The sequence below is a fragment of the Anas acuta genome, chromosome 4 (assembly GCF_963932015.1).
Source record: "Anas acuta chromosome 4, bAnaAcu1.1, whole genome shotgun sequence".
NCBI classification, from domain to species: domain Eukaryota; kingdom Metazoa; phylum Chordata; class Aves; order Anseriformes; family Anatidae; genus Anas; species Anas acuta.
In genome coordinates this window covers 53,203,459-53,222,653 of record NC_088982.1, presented here as the reverse complement: position 1 = coordinate 53,222,653, position 19,195 = coordinate 53,203,459, and the positions used below count along the sequence as shown (strand labels likewise).

The 19,195-nt window shown below is 35.9% G+C and overlaps 2 long non-coding RNA genes across 2 annotated transcripts in view; one reads left to right on the top strand and one right to left on the bottom strand.

Moving 5' to 3' along the window:
* Nucleotides 1-806: 806 nt before the first annotated feature.
* On the bottom strand, nt 807-9,596 carry LOC137856201 (uncharacterized). Its single transcript, XR_011096279.1, has 3 exons — nt 9,028-9,596; nt 5,004-5,127; nt 807-4,319 (listed from the first exon to the last, which is right to left on the bottom strand). It is a non-coding gene; the product is annotated as an uncharacterized lncRNA (long non-coding RNA).
* Nucleotides 7,204-19,195, top strand: part of LOC137856200 (uncharacterized) — a 65,809-nt gene continuing 53,817 nt past the window's right edge. The window contains exons 1-2 of the long non-coding RNA XR_011096278.1: nt 7,204-7,439; nt 8,886-9,011. This is a non-coding gene — a long non-coding RNA (uncharacterized lncRNA). The remainder of the gene's footprint in view (nt 7,440-8,885; nt 9,012-19,195) is intronic.

Here is a 19,195-nt window from a genome sequence, read left to right as displayed (position 1 = left end):
TTTTCACTCACATACACAAGAGAATTTTAATTGGAGATTCTACAGTAACTCAACTGCATGCACTTTTATTCACAAAAAGTTGAACTCAAGTTTTGTACAAGATGTTGATGAGCTTTATATTAAAGTGTTTGGTGATAGTTGATAAACATTTGGGAGTTTCTTTACTTTAAGAAAAGCATTTAAGAAGACATTTGAAACAAAGAGGAGCAGTAACAGCACAGGAGGAGATACCAGTCTGACAGTTTCATAGTGTCAGACAAATGCTAAATGCTGAGCATTGGTTTTGTCCCACAGTGTGAAGTGCAAGTACCTCAATAACAGCAGCTGAAAGAGCAACAGTAATTGAGGAAAATTATTGCTGACACAGTTTTTTAAAAAATGATGTAGTAGTGCAGTCAAGAGAGAAATACATAAATGCTTCTATTTTACAAAGTTCTAAGCAGAATAATCTTAGCTGCCTTTATAACAGTAGTTCCTTGAGACAGGAAATCTCAGTTGCTGTCATTCAGTTTCAGCTTTGCAGTTCCAAGATAGTCAGACTAAGGGGAATGTATTTTGTAAGAGGCAAGTTTTAAAAGGATGCTGATAGATTGCATATAAAATAAAAGCTTTTGCTTAATTTATGTCCAAGTTCTTTGCTAAAATATAACATTTTTTTGGCAGGTAATTTCATCAATGGTTGTTTACACTTTATTTTGACTTTGAAAAATCTAATGGCCATGAGAAATAATATCTCCAAAAAGAAATTAAATGTGCAAATTTCAAGAACAAACAAGCATATAAATCCCATGAGTGTATAAGTTTAATATTTGAACATTTTATACTTCCTGTCTGCTGTTCCATCAATGAAATCATAGCGATCTATTGTACTATGATAATAGATGTAGCAAATAATGACAAGTCACCTGCGGTGAAAGGTAAAATCTATTTTTGCAACAGAAACTGAGTAAATCTACATATGCTCATAAATTTATTCCCTGTTATTACAGTTGTTTGCACAGCTGCCTCTGTTACGTTTCCCAGGGGCATTCTTGGGTGACATTTCTTGATTTGTTTGTGCATTTGCAATATTTACATTCAGATATTAGCATACAATAGAACAGTGTGCTCACAACTGGACACTCATATTGTTTCTGACATAGTTGGCACATTACTGCAGTTATGATCTCATTAGACAATCAAATCAAAAGTACGTTTATTTTTAAAAAATCAGGTTTCCCATAATTATGAGAAGCATACACATTCTTTTTTATTTGTTTGTTTCCATTTTCCAGGACTTTCACAAGAGCCCTAATTTCCCTGCCTTGTACCAGTTCTTAGCTCAGGGCATTTGACATAAAACCGATGTGGTTAATTTGCAAGAGTAGAGCTACCAATATCCAATTGCTTAAACTCTTTGTTTTATGTGCATTTTCTCCCTTGGATTAATGTGTTGTCCTTAGAACACTGGCACACAGTTTAAATACATTTGTTAAGTTTGCAATTAACAGAGCTTTGAAAAAAAAAAAAAAGTTGGCAAGGAATATTATCATGTGACAAAAGCAGACTAACTTAACTGAGATGTCATGTTAAGCCACAGACTAAAGTTCAATTTCTCTGAATGGAACACACAAGACAACAGAAATACGAAGACAAGTGCACCCTGCTCTTTTAAATCCAACAGTCAGAAGAACCATGTCAGCATTGAGATTCTCATTAAGGCACAGTTTTTTAATTCTGGCTGGTTGAAGTATACAATGAACTATAAAGACATTCCCTTTATGGTGACAAAATCTTGGATAAGAATTAATAAGCAGCAGAGCAGCAGATGACTGATCTGTTTCATGGTTGCCTAGAGAGTTAATGCGAACAGTTAAGTACACTGAAAGTTACTGATCGTGTAATCCTAATGAAATCCTTCCTAAACCTTGTAAAAACATTCCCAAATCCTCCTAAATTAGTTTTTTTTAATGCAATTAATCCAAATATTTGTGCTGTTAAGGGAATGTGTTCTAGTTATGGATTCCTGGTCTGCCAGAAAATTTTGAAAGTCACATGGTGTTGATACAGGGGCATAATTAAATTATTTTTTTTGTTAGTTATCTTGAAATAAATAATGCCTTGATTGGTGAAATCCTTTTGTTTTTGTGAAGTCCTTACTTTCCATTAGAGAAAATATGTTGTTGTAACTTAGTATTTTAAAGCTCCAGTTTTTGTAAACTAAAAGAGGAGCTTTGGAAATTGCAGTAAAATATCAAAATAACATTATTAACTAAGTTGTGAGTGACAGTTTTAGCATGGGAGTTTTCTGCATTATTGCAGTCACAACAAAATGCTACTTACAGCTTATGTACTATTCTCACTGAACATGGGGTATGTGTTGAAAATACTTTTGATTAATGCATTGGAAGTAAGAGAGACAGTTGAGTGTCTCTTAACCATCCTAATTTACACAAGTTGAAAGCTGGACACAGAACCATATTCTTAGCGTACCAATTCTTATACTAAACAAGAAAGTCAATTTCTTATTTATAAGTTTAATATATTGCACTTTAGGTAGCCAAAACAGGACATGAGTTTGACAGATAGAGGATGCAAATTATGTGTACAGTTATCAATATTTTTATATAGACATTGTCACAACAGTACAAGGATTTTCTTGACTAGAGTTTACTAGAGCATTATGAATAAATGACTGTTGCAAGACACTTAGTAAAAAATATCTTCTCTCTGCATCAATTCTTGATTTCCCTAGAGATAAACAAATAATAATCCCTGAAAATCTTGGCTAGTTTGACGCATTAGTTTTCAGCAAAGTGATTTTGTCATTTTTAGCCAGGAATAGAAAATTAGCTCTGGATTGATTTCAAACACCAAAAATCATTCATTCACCTTTGTACTGTATTAAACTTTCATTTTTTTCGCTGGAAAAAAAAAAAAAAGCCAGACTAATCTAACTTAAATCCAAATTTGTCTTCTGTGTGGACTAAAGGATTAAATCCATGAGAAAGGCTTAGACTTACAAGGAGAGAGGCAAGCTATTCACTAATCACAGAGGTCCATCAACTATGGTCCATTTGATCAATGGCAAAAGATAGGCACCTCACCAGACAGTGATTTAGAGTGGAGGCCTCATGGCGTCTTTTTCTGTATTAGCCATACAGGGAACAATGCCACTTCCTGCTATTGTACATCTTTCTGCATTACTTCAAGCAGTCACCTATTTTTCTTATGCAGTATAAGAAGAGCTGTGTATAAGAATATTATTCACATGTTTGCTGAGCTGGGAACTATCTGGAAGTGCCACAAAGTTGGCTAGGTGCCTGTGAGCACTCTGGGTTCCTAGCAGTGAACCACTCCCTTTAGTTAGATACCTAAGCACAGCAACATTAAAAAACAAACAAAAAACAGAATGTGGCAGCTTTATCTAAGCTATTACAGCAGTCTGCTGATACTTGGATAACCTATTGGCACATCCTTCCCTGGGAATTAGAAAAAAAATGTTCCTAGAGTTTCAGACTCCTGAGAAAGTATGCAGGAAATAGGATATACAGTGTTCTGCGGTTAACTTAGTCTCTTGTCAAAGTGTTTTTATTTTGCATAACATACATGTACTTAGTCTTTAACGAGAGCAACGACAGGAACCAAGGTCATTTAGATTAGCCTGGCATTATCAAACCTAGTTTTCAGCATCTGACTGCTGAACGTAGCCGCTTCAGACTTCATATTTTGTAATACAACTGTCTCTGGAAGGATATTCTCATCTTAGGCTGTGATCTTGCCATTAATTCTAACAGGAGCTTATGAGAGTATGAATATAATTTTGTCATGTTGGGAGTGAATCTGAGTCTTAATGATGTAGTTATTATGTTATTAAGTATTCAGTATTCATCTACATCTTTATATATTTATTAAAGGGAAATGTTTTACTTCTAAAGAGATTCCTCTCCCTTTCTCAAAGTGCCTAGTAACTCCATAATAATGGCAGTTCCTTTGTTGGCAGGAGACCAATGATCCATATGCTGCTCCACTTCAGATTAAGTGCTTTGAACCTAGATATACTGTTTCTTGTGCAAGTATTTTAAGCCAGCAGGAAAGCTGCAGAGGCCACAATAATTCTTGTTACATTTCTGTTCAAGAGTTGGCCTGGTAAACATAAGAAACTACATCTCTTGGAGCAGACTCCAAAAGTAAGACATACAGAGATTACCTAGTCAATTCCATCCATACATGATGTATAAAGAAACTGGTATCTTCTGGTATCTTGATGCTTGGGTATGTCCTAAGGGAGAAAGTTGGCCACAGCAGAAACACAGCTTCCCAGGAACACAGGTATCTATCTGCAGGGTTAGGTTTCGTTAGGTTTTATCAAAGTTGAATGCAGGAAAGCCTGGTTTTGGACAAGTTATGCCTAGGTATCAGACCTCAGAGATCCAAGTATTACAGACTAAGCATTATATTTTTTGGAGGACAAGAAAGATCAGAAGATACATGGATTCCTTCAGAAATGTTTTGTGTAGTACATATGAGTTATGACATTTCAAAGTTCTATAACCATACCAAGCAACATCCCAGTTTCTTTCCTAAATCTTTCTTTGCCCAAAGGGGCAAAACACCTTTTACCGCTATTAAATGACAGAGAAGTATTGAAAAAGAATTGAGTAAAACACATTCTAAATTCACAAATTAAATGTTTAGAAATTCCAAAGCATGAAAAAAAAAAAAAAAAAAAGAAAAGAAAAGAAAAGAAAAAGAAAAAGGATATTTTATATGTTTGTTTTGGAAATTATAAACTCTTACTCTCATTCCATTCCTAATTAAATCCTCTGCTTGCTTTAAGGTAGCCAGGTCCACCAGCGCAAGTGCCTCTGACCATTCACAATAGCATAATGTAATTTATAGTCATAGTTTAACTTCATTTGGAGAAATGTTTAGAGAAGTTTGACAGCACTGTGGAACTGCCTCAGGGTGTAAGTAGATCTTACTGAAGCTGAGTATTCATTGAATAAGTACAGACAACTTACTGAGCAGTTTAAGAACAGCACTGTAGCTACTGCATCTTGAGACACAGTTCAGTGCCAGGAGTTTTGTTTGTTTTGTTGATGCATATTGTCTCCTCCCAAATGAAGTAAAATTTACTTTGTTTTTCTGGAGGAGAAAAGAGAATATTTAAAACTTGCCGTAGTTTTTTCAAAGGGTAAAGCCTTGAAGATATTTTAGAAAGTGTCCAGCAATAGCCCTAGGCTATCTACACGCTAAAACAGACTAAAAGGAGGAAATTGGTACCTGGAGAGAGGCAGAAACATTCTTTATAGCCTTCCTGCATTGTATTTATACATACAGTGCTCTGAGGTGTATTCTTTTACTGTGGGTTACTTTTAAGAGTAACACCTCAAAGAAAGATGAGGTAGAAGAAAGTGATCATGGGTTGAAGAACTTGCCATCTTTACTTCAGGTTTAGATGTTGTACTTTGATGCTATCCTGAAAAACATTAGAATAATATTTGTTTAAAAACTTAGATATTATAATAAAGTCCGTGAAGCTCCAATAACAGAGCTAAGTGAGATTTGCAGTGCAAAGTGCAATGAGGGATGTAGCAAAAACTGACCTAGCACATGCACCTTGGTTTTACTTCTCTGTTACACAAACAGTAGAATTCCTTGTACCTTGCTGCAAGCCTTTATCGGCTGCCTATCTGCATGCAGCACTCCATTTTAATTAGCTTCAAGATTCAAGGCTTAGAAGGAATAGCAGGGGTCTCTAATTATCTTCACAAACTAGTGATCTGCCCAGAAAATGAGGAATGAATAAGCATTAAGCAGTCAGAAGCCAGTATTCAATCACAGAGAGAGGCAGGAAGAGTGGAAGATGAAGTGTAATTTTCACTGACTTTTCAGGGCCTTCAAAATTACTAAAAAGATATCCTTCTTTAGCAAAACATGCCAATTGTAGGTAGAGAGGTTTTTCTTTTTCTTGTTATTGTTTTTTCTTATCAATAATGTTGGACTAGATTCTTTAGGATAATTTCTTTTTCTCATATCTCTGCAGTATTTTGGATATTTTTATTTTAAATCTATTTGTTTAAGAATTGGTAGCATTTCTTGAAGGATTCTGGTGAGACTGTTTTCCAAGTGTTATTACTAATTTTTCAGTCCAAATTCAGGGGGAAGAAGACCACACTGTTCTTTCCTTCCTTCAAAAAGGAAAAAAAAAAAAAAAAGACATTGGGATTAAAATAATTGCTATTCACACTGGTCTTGCCAGAAAAAAAAAAAAGGCTGAGGATTATCTCTTTAGCAACTTTTGAATCAAAGCTGTATTACTGATATGAGGCTAAAAAGGCTTTGCTGTTCTTTTATAATTAAAAGCTACTGTTAATATGGAAATTTCTTAAACAGCTGGTGCATTGGAAGAAAGGTTGTACTCTTCTCTATGAATAATCCTTTTAAATCTCTGACATGATGCATAGCTTCTCAAACAATGCCTATAAATAAAACAAAACTGGATGCCTTCCATACATATATTTATTTATTACCTTTACTTGTGCCCCTGTCAGCGATTAGGTAAGAATGCAGTAACAGAACTCACACTGGCTCGTGAAAGTAATGTGAATGTCCTTTCCTGGGAACTTTATTTCTACTTTCATTTTCCAAAATACTTACTTCACTGTGTCCAAAAGTGGTGTCAGGCTTCACGAGGAAGCCATACAAGCCACAGCCCCGAAAGCTCACAGTCACTACTTTATTCTTGAACCATTCTTGAACTATTCTTGTCAAGGGTAACAGGAGAGGATAGACCTTGCTAAGTTTGGTAAAGGCTAGAGACAGTTTTGAAACAGAACAAAAAGCTTTAGCTCTGTAAGATTTTCTGCCTTTCCTTGTAGAAAGAGGTTTTTGCTTCTGGCTAGAAAGCATCCTATCAGCACTACAGCTGAGGTTTTCATTTTGTTCCTGGCTTTGGGAAGGGGAGAAGTACCAGTGAAAAGTTCCATGACCCCTGCCCCAGAGGGGTAAGAAGTGGTAGGAAGCAGGTGGAAAGAAAACAAGTGTCACTCAAAGACCAGATGACTTGCTGGGTGCTCAGAGCGTATGCGTGGGGTGTGTTTTTGCTCTGCATTCTGTAGACTCGAGGAAACCCGGAAACAGACACGCGGGGCACGATGCAGCAGCGTCTTTTTCAAAGTCAGGCCGGCAGCTGGGAGGAGCAGCTCTGCGGGACGGGATCCTCAGCAGGGCGGATGGGCACGTAGAAAATGAGTCAGCAGCGCGCCCTCGTGGCCACGGCCGCTAACCGCATGCACCGCTGCCTCGGGAGGGATACAGCCAGCAGGCCGAGCAAAACCGTGATTCCTCTTTCCGGTGGCGCACGTGAAACCGTATTTGGCTCCATCAGTTTGTTCAGGGGGCTGGAGCACATGGTGAACTGAGGCTGAAAAGGGTTTGCTTAGCAGAAGGGACAGGTAAGGCTTTCTACACTTCTCCACTTGCTGTCTTCACCTCCTTAATGAAAGGGGAAGCTATTAAGGATACAGAGGCTCTCCTGAGCAAAAGGAGACACAGCAAAAGGAGAAGAGGCCATGCAGCACACACAAGGGAACTTTTGACTGAATATAAGAAAAAATGAAATTCACAAAGAAGATCCAAGCACAGACGCAAGTTTTCCAGGGTGTATACAAAATATCCATCATTAGAGAATATTCCTGGGGAACCAGATCTAACTTTGAATTTGGCATTGCTTTGGATAGGAGACTGGACTAGCTGAACACTAGAGGTCTCTTCCAATCTGTGCATTTCTATGAGTCTGAGATCCATACTGCTTATCAGACAGAGCGCTCTAGCTGTTTCTGAAATTTATGTGAGATACTTCATGTTACTTAGCTGAATTTCAAACTGTTTCACACCTGCTACAGCTCCTCCCTTCCCCCCCTTTTTAGTACTGAAATGCTATTTTTAAGAAGTGTTAACAGAGGACTATTAATAAAAAGTTGCTGTTTTAACTACCATAGCAGTAAGAGGTGGGCTTCCATGCAATAAAGTTCCTCATGATTTGTAAAGTGGAGACTGTTGCTCTAGCAGCAAGGCAGCTTGGCAGTGTGTAGCCTAATATAAGCTGATGGGGAAGAGGTTTGACAGGAATACTAGAAAGTTCAAAAGCAACAAAACCCTGTTTTTGGATATGTATATATTTTTTTCTTCTTTTTCTCAATTTAAGTGTTGGCAATACTACAATATTAGAAATGGTATATTCCTTTTGCCTTTGGGTATTTTGAATTCTCTTTACTGTATTTCAACCTTTGTTTTTAGTTCCCTCATGCAGGCTTCATAAATGATTATAATTTTGTATTAGTAGAGTATGGCCCATCACAGGCTAAGGAGGACTGTTGAGAAAGTAGTGGTGAACTGTGCCTGTTCTCCTAGTAGCATGATTGTAAGTCAGATCTAAGGAAAAGAGAAGCTACATAAAACAATGAATAACAGGGTCATCACTGTAAAAGGCTTTTGACACTTGAATAACTAGGAAAAGATTAATGTTGGTTACTAAATAGAATCTGGTGAGGAAAAAAAAAACACAGAACTGCATAAAATAAACCAAAGAAGGCCTATAACTGCACTTCAGAAGCACACTGAATGAGGACTTATGGCATATATATTTACAAACAACATAATACATGAATCATGAAAGTACAGAGTAGGAAGTTGCCCCCAAAATAACATGCTGTAGTAGTTCTGGGGTTGAGCAGATTCTTTCTTGAGACGACTCTTTCTGTAATTGTGGGAAGGTTCCACTGTGGTTCACAAGAGATTTTATAGAATAATTACATAGATAGAGTAAAAATTGTTGAGACTCACAATAACCACTAAATATCTTATTTTATACCTTTTTTTTTTTTTTTTTTTTTCCCCAGATATTGCTTTGACAATCTGGAGGCTGAATTACTAGAAAGGAAAACTACACCAACAAGCTATGACAGAAGATTATGGGAAAAGTTGCAAACTGCTAATGAGAAAAAAAAGTCAATTATACCATATAGGTAAGAACAACATTACCTGTGTTGTTACCTGGAAGGGGGGAGGGGGAATCTTGAGAATCCTCCATCTGTAGAAAGCTCTGTCCAAACTAGTTCAGCTACTGTTAAATAGGTTTTGCCCTTAAAGATGTAGAGGATGCTGACTTCTCATAAATCACATTCGGTCTAATATGCTGGTTTTGGAGCGCTTTAAGAAAAATATCTTGCTTTCTTCTAGAAGTTGGAATTTTTGAGTCTTTTTCTCTTTAACTCAGAGTTTGCATCTCAGGTAATTCAGCAGTGCTTCTTTTCAGAAAGTAGGGATCTGGTTCCGTGTATTTTCATCTAGAGCATTTACAGTGAGCTGATTGCTGAACTGTCTCAGGTGTCAAGAATCCAAAGGTTTAGAGATCTTTTAAACCTTGTCAACTCTCTTCATTTTCTGACTTGCAACAAGAAGCAAATAAAGTCAGTGAAGTTTTTTAGTAATTGGTGTAATATGCTCCCTGTGGTTAACACAGCAAAGCAGGTGGGCAGCCTCCTTTTACATCTGCTATATCTTCCAAACACTCTCCTCCAAACAAAAGGTAGGATGAATTATGTTTTTTGTAGAGGTGTCTGCCAAGGCACCATGGGATTAGTGTTAGGCCTGGTCTTATTTAACATCTTCATTAATGATCTGGAAGAGGGAGTTAGCAGGCCATTAATTAAACTGGCAGATATTACACAAGAATAATTCTAAGGTCCTAGCTGGACTAGAAGCAAAGGCAGACTAAAAGCAAATACTAGTATTAAGAATATAAGATGAATATGGGGAAAAACAGTTTTTCTTTGCCTGCAGTGACATCTGAACCATTTTGCAGATTGTGACTGTGTGTCCATTTGTATCACCTTTACCTTTAAACACTGCCTTTTAAGTAAACACTCATCACCTTGAGAGAAGTAACCAGTTGCACAAGATAGGGTTTCCTTGTTTTTAGCAGAGATAAAAGGATAAGGTATGAGAAGTTGTTTGTTTTGTTTTCTTGCTTCATCACCAAACTTGTTTGATTATAAGATTTGCTAGTTTGCTTTCACGTTTCTTTGGAGGGAATTAATTCCACTTTAATTCCTTACTGAATGTTGAATCAACAGTTTCATGAAATGGGTTCCATATCAATCTGTCCATGCTGCAATCACTGGTATTGTTTAATTTCCCTTTTAAATTTGATTTTTAAAAGGAAAAGAAAACTTATTTGCTTTGCTATGTGTCAATTTGTATATAAGACCATGTAAACTACACAAAAGAGTAGTTATGATCATCAGGTCTAAAATCAGGTACATAAAATCAAACAATACAAAACAAATCTGCTTGATTTTTCAGAATTTGTGAATGTAGTTTGTGTATAATAATCTGTATAGGCTGTGAGTAGAGAGAGTGTTCCCTGCTTGTGTGCCTGTGCCTAGGTCACAATAATGTGGGCTGTATGCTTTTCCCTTGGACAAGTCAGTTTTTATAAATCAGGGATAAATGTGCACAGCGTAGATTAAGTTTGAAATAAGTATTGCATCTGTAGGACACAATATTGCAGTTCTTGTGGTGCTTGGAAGTCTACTGTAGTTCTACTTAATAGCACAGGAAGCAGGCTCGTGATACAGCAGCGCTCTCAGGAGGAAGCTGGAGATATAGCAGAATCTGAGTAAGTCAAGAAACAGAGAAGTATTACTACGAGTGCATCTGTCAAACGGGGGGATGCAGGAGAAAATGAGGAGGTGACAGGTTGGACAGAAAGAGAAATAGCATAATATGAAGTGAGTTAATGATGCCAGCAATTTTTAGCAGTTGAGAAGGTAAGGGCTGCAAAGGCAAGGTGGTATTCCATGATTTATGTGCAAGAAGTGGGCAAGGTGATATTTTTGAAGTGTATGTTTTAAGCTGCGAAGTTGAGTTCAGATGTTCAATTTCACCGTTGTTCAGGATGAACACTATAATTACAAAAACCATGTTGTTGGACTTAGCAAGTCACTGAATAACTGGGTATCTCTTGTGATTCAGTCTGAAAGGGATGACTTGCTATTGAAAAGTATTTATTGAGAATCAAAGGGTTGTTTTTCTTATATCAGTTATATGTCAAAAAAGGTTCATAAATTTCAATAGCAGTTACTTCTAACTTAAGGTATTAAAGCTGAAAGAGATTAACTCAATTAAAAATAGTTATTATAAAGATTTTATTTATTTTATTTTTTTAAGAGAAGACCTTCTGTCCTGGCCCAAGAAATTGAAAAGTAGGGGAAAACTTAAATTGAGCTGTAGTATTTTCTTTATGAAAATCAGTGAAAATAGAAGGGATACTTTTGACAAAAAGCTACAATATAACTCTCAAAATCTCTTAACAGTCTGAAAAATCAAGGGATTTCTCACATTTCCTTGGCAAGAATTTATTTTCAGTGTTTGTTGCTGTTTCAAGGTTTTTTTTGTTTGTTTGTTTGTTTTTTTTTTTGTAAAAATGGATGTACTTTATTGCTGTTATATATGCAAAGTATATTTTGTGAGCTGAGCAACTGTTGTTGGGATGAAATGTATGTTATAGGTATGGTTATTGGTATGATCCTAGATTTGAAGATTCCTAAAATAAAATGAAAAATGTAAACTTAGTAGATGCTGGATATAATGTTAAAGCATTGTTCATTTGACCGTCCATATTTCCAGGCTTACTGAGCATCTCAAACTGTTATTATTGTTTTGCTCTGATGGGGCTACTTGCAGTCATCGGTATAAGCTGCTGATGCTTTTGCTTTTGGTGATGACTTCTTATTCTAGAATGAGCTCAATATCTCTTCTGGAAAGACACCTCAATAATGTTTAATGACGAAACTTGAAGAAAAGAAAAAAAAGTTATCTAGGAGTAAACTCAGTGCATTGCAGGTTAGGGGACATCTGAAAATAACAAATATCAGCTGTCAAAGAAAGCTTGTTGAAGTAAGCTTGCAGTAAATAGTAATAAATCATCTTAGAGCACAGCAGTGGAAATTTTCAGTATGTCAGTTGTCAGGTCAGCTTGTAGTATATGGTAGTCACTGGTCGTTGTGAGGATAGGAGCTTATAAAATGGTAAAGAAAATAGGATGTGCATTCATCAGTGTATGACTGATGTGCTGACATAACACTAATTGTGTCATGAACACAAGAATGCTGTAATACAACTTCACCATAGTGGACTCAAGGCCGTAAATATATTTTACCAGCTGCCGTGTGGAATGAAAATCTATTGCAAGAATTTGTTTTTTATGGGACTGCTGAAGAGGTGTTGATCATTGAATCAAATCATGAATTCTCAAGATCATCGTAATCAGGGAAGGCAAAGTATCTTTTTGATGTAGGAAACATCTGTTAAGGAATTTCTCCTGAGTCTCATCAGTAGTTGGCGAGTGTTGTTGCCTTAGCAATGTTTTCATTATTGCTGTGTCTACATGTATAAAACAGCATAATATGTTTTATACTACTGGTCTTTTCTGTATTCTCAGTGCAAACTAATAACATGTATTTTAAGTTCTTCTTAGAAGTTGAAACAATGTATAAGATAAAATAACATAGTGCTTTTTAACAGCGTATTCCTATACTGTGAGCTACACATGTAGCTCTATTTTAAGAATAAGACCTAGTTACTTTTTAAAGTAACTTTATTTTATAGTTTTCTACTACAGTTTTCTATACATGCCTCATGGGCAAAGGAGATGCTTTACAGTAAAGCCTGTAAGGCATATTCTCTTGTTCAGTGGTGCTTGGGCTGTGCCAATCTGCTGCATGAGGGCTGGACATATGCATATACACTCTTAACCTTCTTCATAAGGAACTACATATTTTCATCAAACAAAAAGAATAAGTTCATATGGAGATGTTGATGGACAAAATATTTAGTCACCATGCTACTGTTTCCTCCAATTTAAGCAATTTTTGAAGAAAATACTCTTTTGGTGTTAGAACAATTGTGTATTACAGATCATGCACCACAACATTAACTTCGCCTTCTCTTATCCATTCTATGTTTATAAATCTTCAACGGTCTATTATAGACAGCAGAACCAAATGAACAAACAAACAAAACAGCTGTACACATTTGCCTCAGAAAAAGGAATAAGGATGAAAGAAGGGGAGATCTTGACTAAGATGCATGCTAAAAGCTGAAGCCATCAGAATTTAAGTTATGATGCATGATTTGCTTTGTATAAGAGCTGTGAAAACAGTGCAGTTTGAATAAGGGAATATATAGTATTATTCTGCTTTCACTTCCTTTTATCATTTTGTCATAACATCTGTTATATATGGCAATACTATAATTCATTACATCTATGAAAACATTACACTAGAGAAAATATTAAAATACAGTATCTTCATTAGATTTTTGCTTTTTCTGTCTGTTCCTAACACCTAATTATTATCTTGTGATTCAGTGTATTAAATAAGTGTTTTTACAAAATATTCTGTTTTAACTTCATACATGTTGTCTTTTAGTTTTCTTTGCTTTTGTATTATAAAAGAAAATGAACAGATTTACTTAATCAGCTTTGACTTAGATACATTTCTTTTCAGAAATTATGAGCAGTAGCAAAGTATTTCATCTACAATTAGAAAAATTTTGGGGAAATGACTTTAAAATATATGAAAGTGTATGCATTCTTGTCCTTCCTACAGCTTATGTTGCTTTAGGAACATGAGTCTATCTACAGTTGACCTGGCTGTATGTTAGTATGCTCCCCGATAGTTCTTCTTTTTGTCCCTGCTCTATCAATCACCATCATCAGTAGTTACTTTTTATGCATTGGACTCCAGTAAACAAATAGATACTGTTGACTATGTATGGAATATCATAATCTAGTCTTAGTGTACAATCACTTTAACTTTTACTTCTCTTGAAAACAACCTTGTATTGAATGTACACAGCATCTTACTTCAATAAAGTTCAGTACAGCTACACAGTGCTTGTTTTGCTGTGTTAATAACTGTGCTAAAATTACTACAAATCATTACCAATAAACTATTGAATAGTATCTTTATATCTAACATCTAAGTATTAGCTGTTCCTACAACTAAACTGCAACTGCAAGGTCATTAATATGTGCAACTGACCTGGCAAATGCAAGCAGCTGGCTGTGCATAGTTGTGCCTGAATTCTTACAGGTAGGAAAATTACATAGCTAAGCACTCATGCTTTTTCTGTAGTGCCAGATGTACAAGTGGAAAAGGATTAGTGTTAACATGGGAACCTTAACTGTACCGTTAAAGACATATCAACTGCTGTGAAATATCTGAAGAATTTATTCTAAATCTGAGTTAAAATAACTCTGGTAGATGAAAGTAGTGACAAGGCTATGGAAATTACCAATACTCCCTCCCCCCCCCCCCCCCCCCAAAAAAAAAAAAAAAAAAAAGTGGCAGACAGGCTGTGGCAGGTGTCATCTTTGGAGTCTGAGTACTTCTGTATGACTCGCGATTTTTTCCCATTTATTACTATCAAGGAGAGGATGAAACAGCTTAGCTTCAAGGCAATACCTAATCCCTTCACATCTAACTTCATGCACCTGGCTCTCTTCAGAAAGAAAAGCTATTCATTTGTCAGTCTCCAGCTTGAAACCAGTAGTTCCCAGGCACTGTTTGCCAATGATTACATCAGTTGACATGACACATCAGGCTCACTGGTAAACTATCACAGAGTTCTAGGAATGAACTTTTCCTAATTTTAAGAGTTAGTACTTTTGATTTCTTTAGAGGTTGATGTTAATGTAACATACATTGTAGAAAGATTGATAGCCATGGCTATAATAATGAGGTGGTTGTCATGATTGCAATATTTTAGAATCCCTCAAAGTCTGTAGCAGATCTTCCTCAAGACAATTGTGATTTGTTTAGCCTGAATTCAAATGATGCCTTATGTTAATCAGTGGATTCCCACATCATGTAGAGATGCATTGAGACAGACCATCCATAAGCCAGGAAAGGAACAGAGTGAGGGTTCTACTGGATGCTATATAGCTATGCATCAGAGCAGACCAGAACTTACATATATGGGCAGCTACCACATATCTCAGGTGTGAGGTAGTAAATAACATCTGGAGTTAACCACTTCTCAGCTAAGCTTTAACAGAATATTCACAAATGATTAGCTTTTCTGAAACCCTTTTGAGAAAATAGATTTGTTCATAGTGTGTAGGACCTAACTTTTCAAAAAAATAATGTTTCAATTTGTTGTCTACAGAATACTTAATAAAGTATAGCTAGCCTCATAAAATTAGTTAGAACAGCAAAAAATGGAGGTTAAACACATTGTTTGCAATAAATAGAACCCTAGTGTACCTTCTTTGACTTTATTAGGCTTACAGTAGGAATGAACTTGGCTCACTTTCTCTGGTTGATACCAACCTCCAGTTGCTGATGCCATTATTAAGTTAATTGTTTGGATCATCAGTCTATGTCAACAAAGCTTTCAGAGTGCTTGATGAGATTTCAAGCATCAAGCTGTGAGGCATTAAAAAATGATGAATTTACATCCAGGTAAAACGATGCCCTTCAGCTATAATAATGAATCACTACTTTGTTTACAAATGGGTATTCATCATGAGACATGGCATCCACAGACATTTTTGAAGGGGAAAGGCATTAGCAGAGTAAATGATCTTTGCAGCTAAAGCTGAATACGCAGCAAAGTGAAAAAGGAGAGCATGTCAAATTATCTTTTCAGAAAGGAATTATGAATGCAAATTCACACTGGTGTTGCCTGACCCATATTTAAATATTAAAAAAAAAAAAAAAGATACAATTCAGTTTTAAGATGTCCTTCTTCAGTAGAGACAAATCAACACAATATATTTCTTTTAAAAGTTTAATTACTGGATTGAATTTCTCAGTACACACTTTTAGACCCTGAAGAAAATACTTAGTCTTATAACGAAAGGCTACTTCCTCTAGCATGCAGCAGGTGCCAGTGGTCTACCCCTCACTGTTCTGGCAGCCGAGGAGGGTTCTTCTATACCGGCTGTCCTTCCCCACACTATTTCTGTTGTTGGTTGGGAAGATTGATGTAATTGCATTAGGCCTGTCTGCCCAAATAACTATGTGATCACATCACAGGTAAATTTAGTGTAATTAGTTAGTTCCACAAAGACAGTAAAGACTGTACAGCCTTAAGCAATCCAAAAACATGCACAGAGTTGCCAGAGGTCTTATATTGTGATTGCCAGCAAATTACTAATACTGGGCAGGTTATCCCACCTGTCTTGCAGTCATACCTGGATTGTGCTTTACAACTGTATAATTGAAATTGAATATATTGCTTGTTACATCTCCAGATTTATCAGTAGTATGTAGAGAAGTATCTTCCATGTCATATTTTTGTTTTCATTATATATTACAAGTTGTCCAGAAGGTTCACTATAACAGCAGTGAGTTATTCAGATGAGCAGTTATTGAACGTGCATTCAGTACTGGGAATGTGTCAACATAACAAATTCCACAAAGCTACTTAGAGTATAAGCCAGAAGCCAGCGACACATTAATACCTCAGCAATGCACCACTGATATGAAGATCTGCATAAGACAATTACTAATTTGAAAGGCACATAGCCTCTTGCAATCCATCCTTCAGGAGATGGATATCCTATATAAAATGCAAGCAGGGAAAGGGTCTGCAATCAAAAGATCCAGACTGGATAGTATCAGTCTTACAGTGATTAGGTCCTGAGACTTGCAAGGCAACCTTCTTTAGGATGCCCTGTATCTGAATGTCTTGAAAGTAGCCTTGGAGGATTTCTTCACAGATTAGGTTACAAGTTTCTCAACAGCATAGGTTGACAAGTGCTGCATTTTGCCGGAATGTTTGGTGTTGAGGTACTAAATATTTTTGCTAGGTAACCAATGATTCTGAAGGCAAGATTTTTTTTTTTTTTTTTTTTTTTTTTTTTTTTTTTTTGCTTTCCTCAGGGTATTTTTGAAGTCAATGAGCCAGAAGCATTTGGTGTTCTCCTTTTCATAGCTCTGAGCATAATGTTGGTCTGCCTAGCCACTGAAGAAAAGGGGAGGAAACCTCCAAGTAAATAGTAAGACTTGCATACTGATAACATGGGAGTTACCAGAGTCACTAACCACTTTAGTCCCAGAGCTTGCTAAATTTAAAATAGAACTGGCACAAACTTCAAGACAGAAGTTAATTTTCCATCTTCAATTTGAAATGTGCTGGCAAAAGTTTTGATCCTGAATTGAAAGGATAGGTAAAGGATGACTTTGTCTTACTTAGAAAATGCAATGAAATCTGGAATCGTTTTGTATAGCTTTAAGGCAGTTAATAATATCTACATTAACTATATGCTAGCACTGCTCACTATCATCAGGCATTATTGATTCTTTTTCATGAATAAAAGCATTTTTTCCACTTTAGTTGTGGAATTGTCTGCCAATGTTCTGTGAAAAATTACAAATAGCTGTAGGAATTGTTTACATAAGACAGGAGTATTCTTGTAAAGAGAGGCTGGAAATGTTGTAATGGTTCCCATTTCTAAAACACATCACTAAAAATTACCTTTGTATTCAGAGTTTCAATTTACAAACACAAATGATTGGAGTTCATTTGGCTGAAGCAATTACTGCTTGTCTGCCTGGCATCTTCTGCAAGTTTATTGCTCCTGCAGCAGTAGCATCCACACTTGAAACATGTTCTAAACAACTGCAGTTTACTACCCAGGTTGTTAAAGTAACCCTAAGTAACACCAATATAATCTGGTATGGTAAGCTGTATGAGATGGTAAACCATCTGTTGTGGTCGTTCCTGCTGTCAGATCAGAAGCTTTAGACAGAGAGACGAGGAAGATAGCCGAGAATAGTAAATACTATTGCCATCTGACTGTAGTAATAATGAGCCTCCTCAGATATTTCTTAGTAGTTTGGTTTATTTTGCTTTGAAGCAGAAGTGTTTGTGTATCAGAAAGTAGTCATGCTTCATCTGAAATTCTGGCTCTGTAACTTCAGTGAACCTTTAATACCAAATCATTTATTATAACAAGCCTACATTTTTTAGGTTATAATTGTTCTCTATAATTTCTACTGAAAGAAAATATTTCAGTCTAGAACTGGGGACTATGTTTTTTTTTTTGCATATTTTTGCTGTTTCCTTATATACATAATTTACTCACACAATAAGACTTTTAATACACAAAACAAACATCAAGAATACAGAATACAGGAAAGTAATGCATACAGAGCTACATAGAGGGAGCTCTTGCTTTGTTTTTTCAATGCAGAAATTCAAAGAAATATTTCTGGACAATGAATCAGTTTGAGTCAGAATTAAGATTATTTGTAGTAGGCTAAAACAATAGATGACTGACTTTCTCATTTGTCTGATACAGAAATATTAATTTTCCTTAAAATGCAAATGTTTTCAGCTGCTATTTGTTTCATACACAAACATTAAAAGAATAAACTGTGTGACATTGAATCTTCATGGTCACTCAGTGCTCAAACAAGAAATTTCTTATTCTAGGTTGTATAAAAGGAGAACAGTAACCCTACAAAATTAACTGTAAAGAAGTTAATACTTGTTGTGAACCTTGTGTAGTTTGGTTGCCGTCTTTATCTTGGATTTGTAACCACGTTTTTGGTTCCCATCATTGTTAACCTATTATGTAATCTGTAGATGCAGTTAAGGACCTTTCATCTGTTCAGTGTGCTTGTTGTGTTTCAATTTTCCTTTTCCTGCAGTTGAAAAGCATTCCTGCTTTTCAGAGAATGTTTGAAGTCTAGCTGCTAAACAAACACTAGAAAGAATGAGGTTTCCTTCCTTGTTACTTATATGGGAACTTGAAAATTCATTTTTATCACAGATAATGTGAAAGCATTTTCTTCTGCAGGGAATCAGACAGGAGAATATATTTCACGGGCCCTTGGGGTAGCAGACAGAGTTCTGTGCAAGGAAAAGTCAAACCTGAACCAGAATCTTAGTCTGCATGTACTAACAAAACAAGTGCTCTAATCGCTGTGATCTTCTAGTAGGAGTAGCTGACCTCTTTTATGTACTAATTTTCTATCCATCATTGTATTCATCTTACACCTGTCTACAGTCTGAAAATTAGACAAAGTATTTTAAAAATCTGTTAGTTATACAGCAGTTTTATTAGAAAATGGCATAGTTTATGAAATAATAATGTATAATATCTACAAGCTTTTAAATTATTTACAGTTTG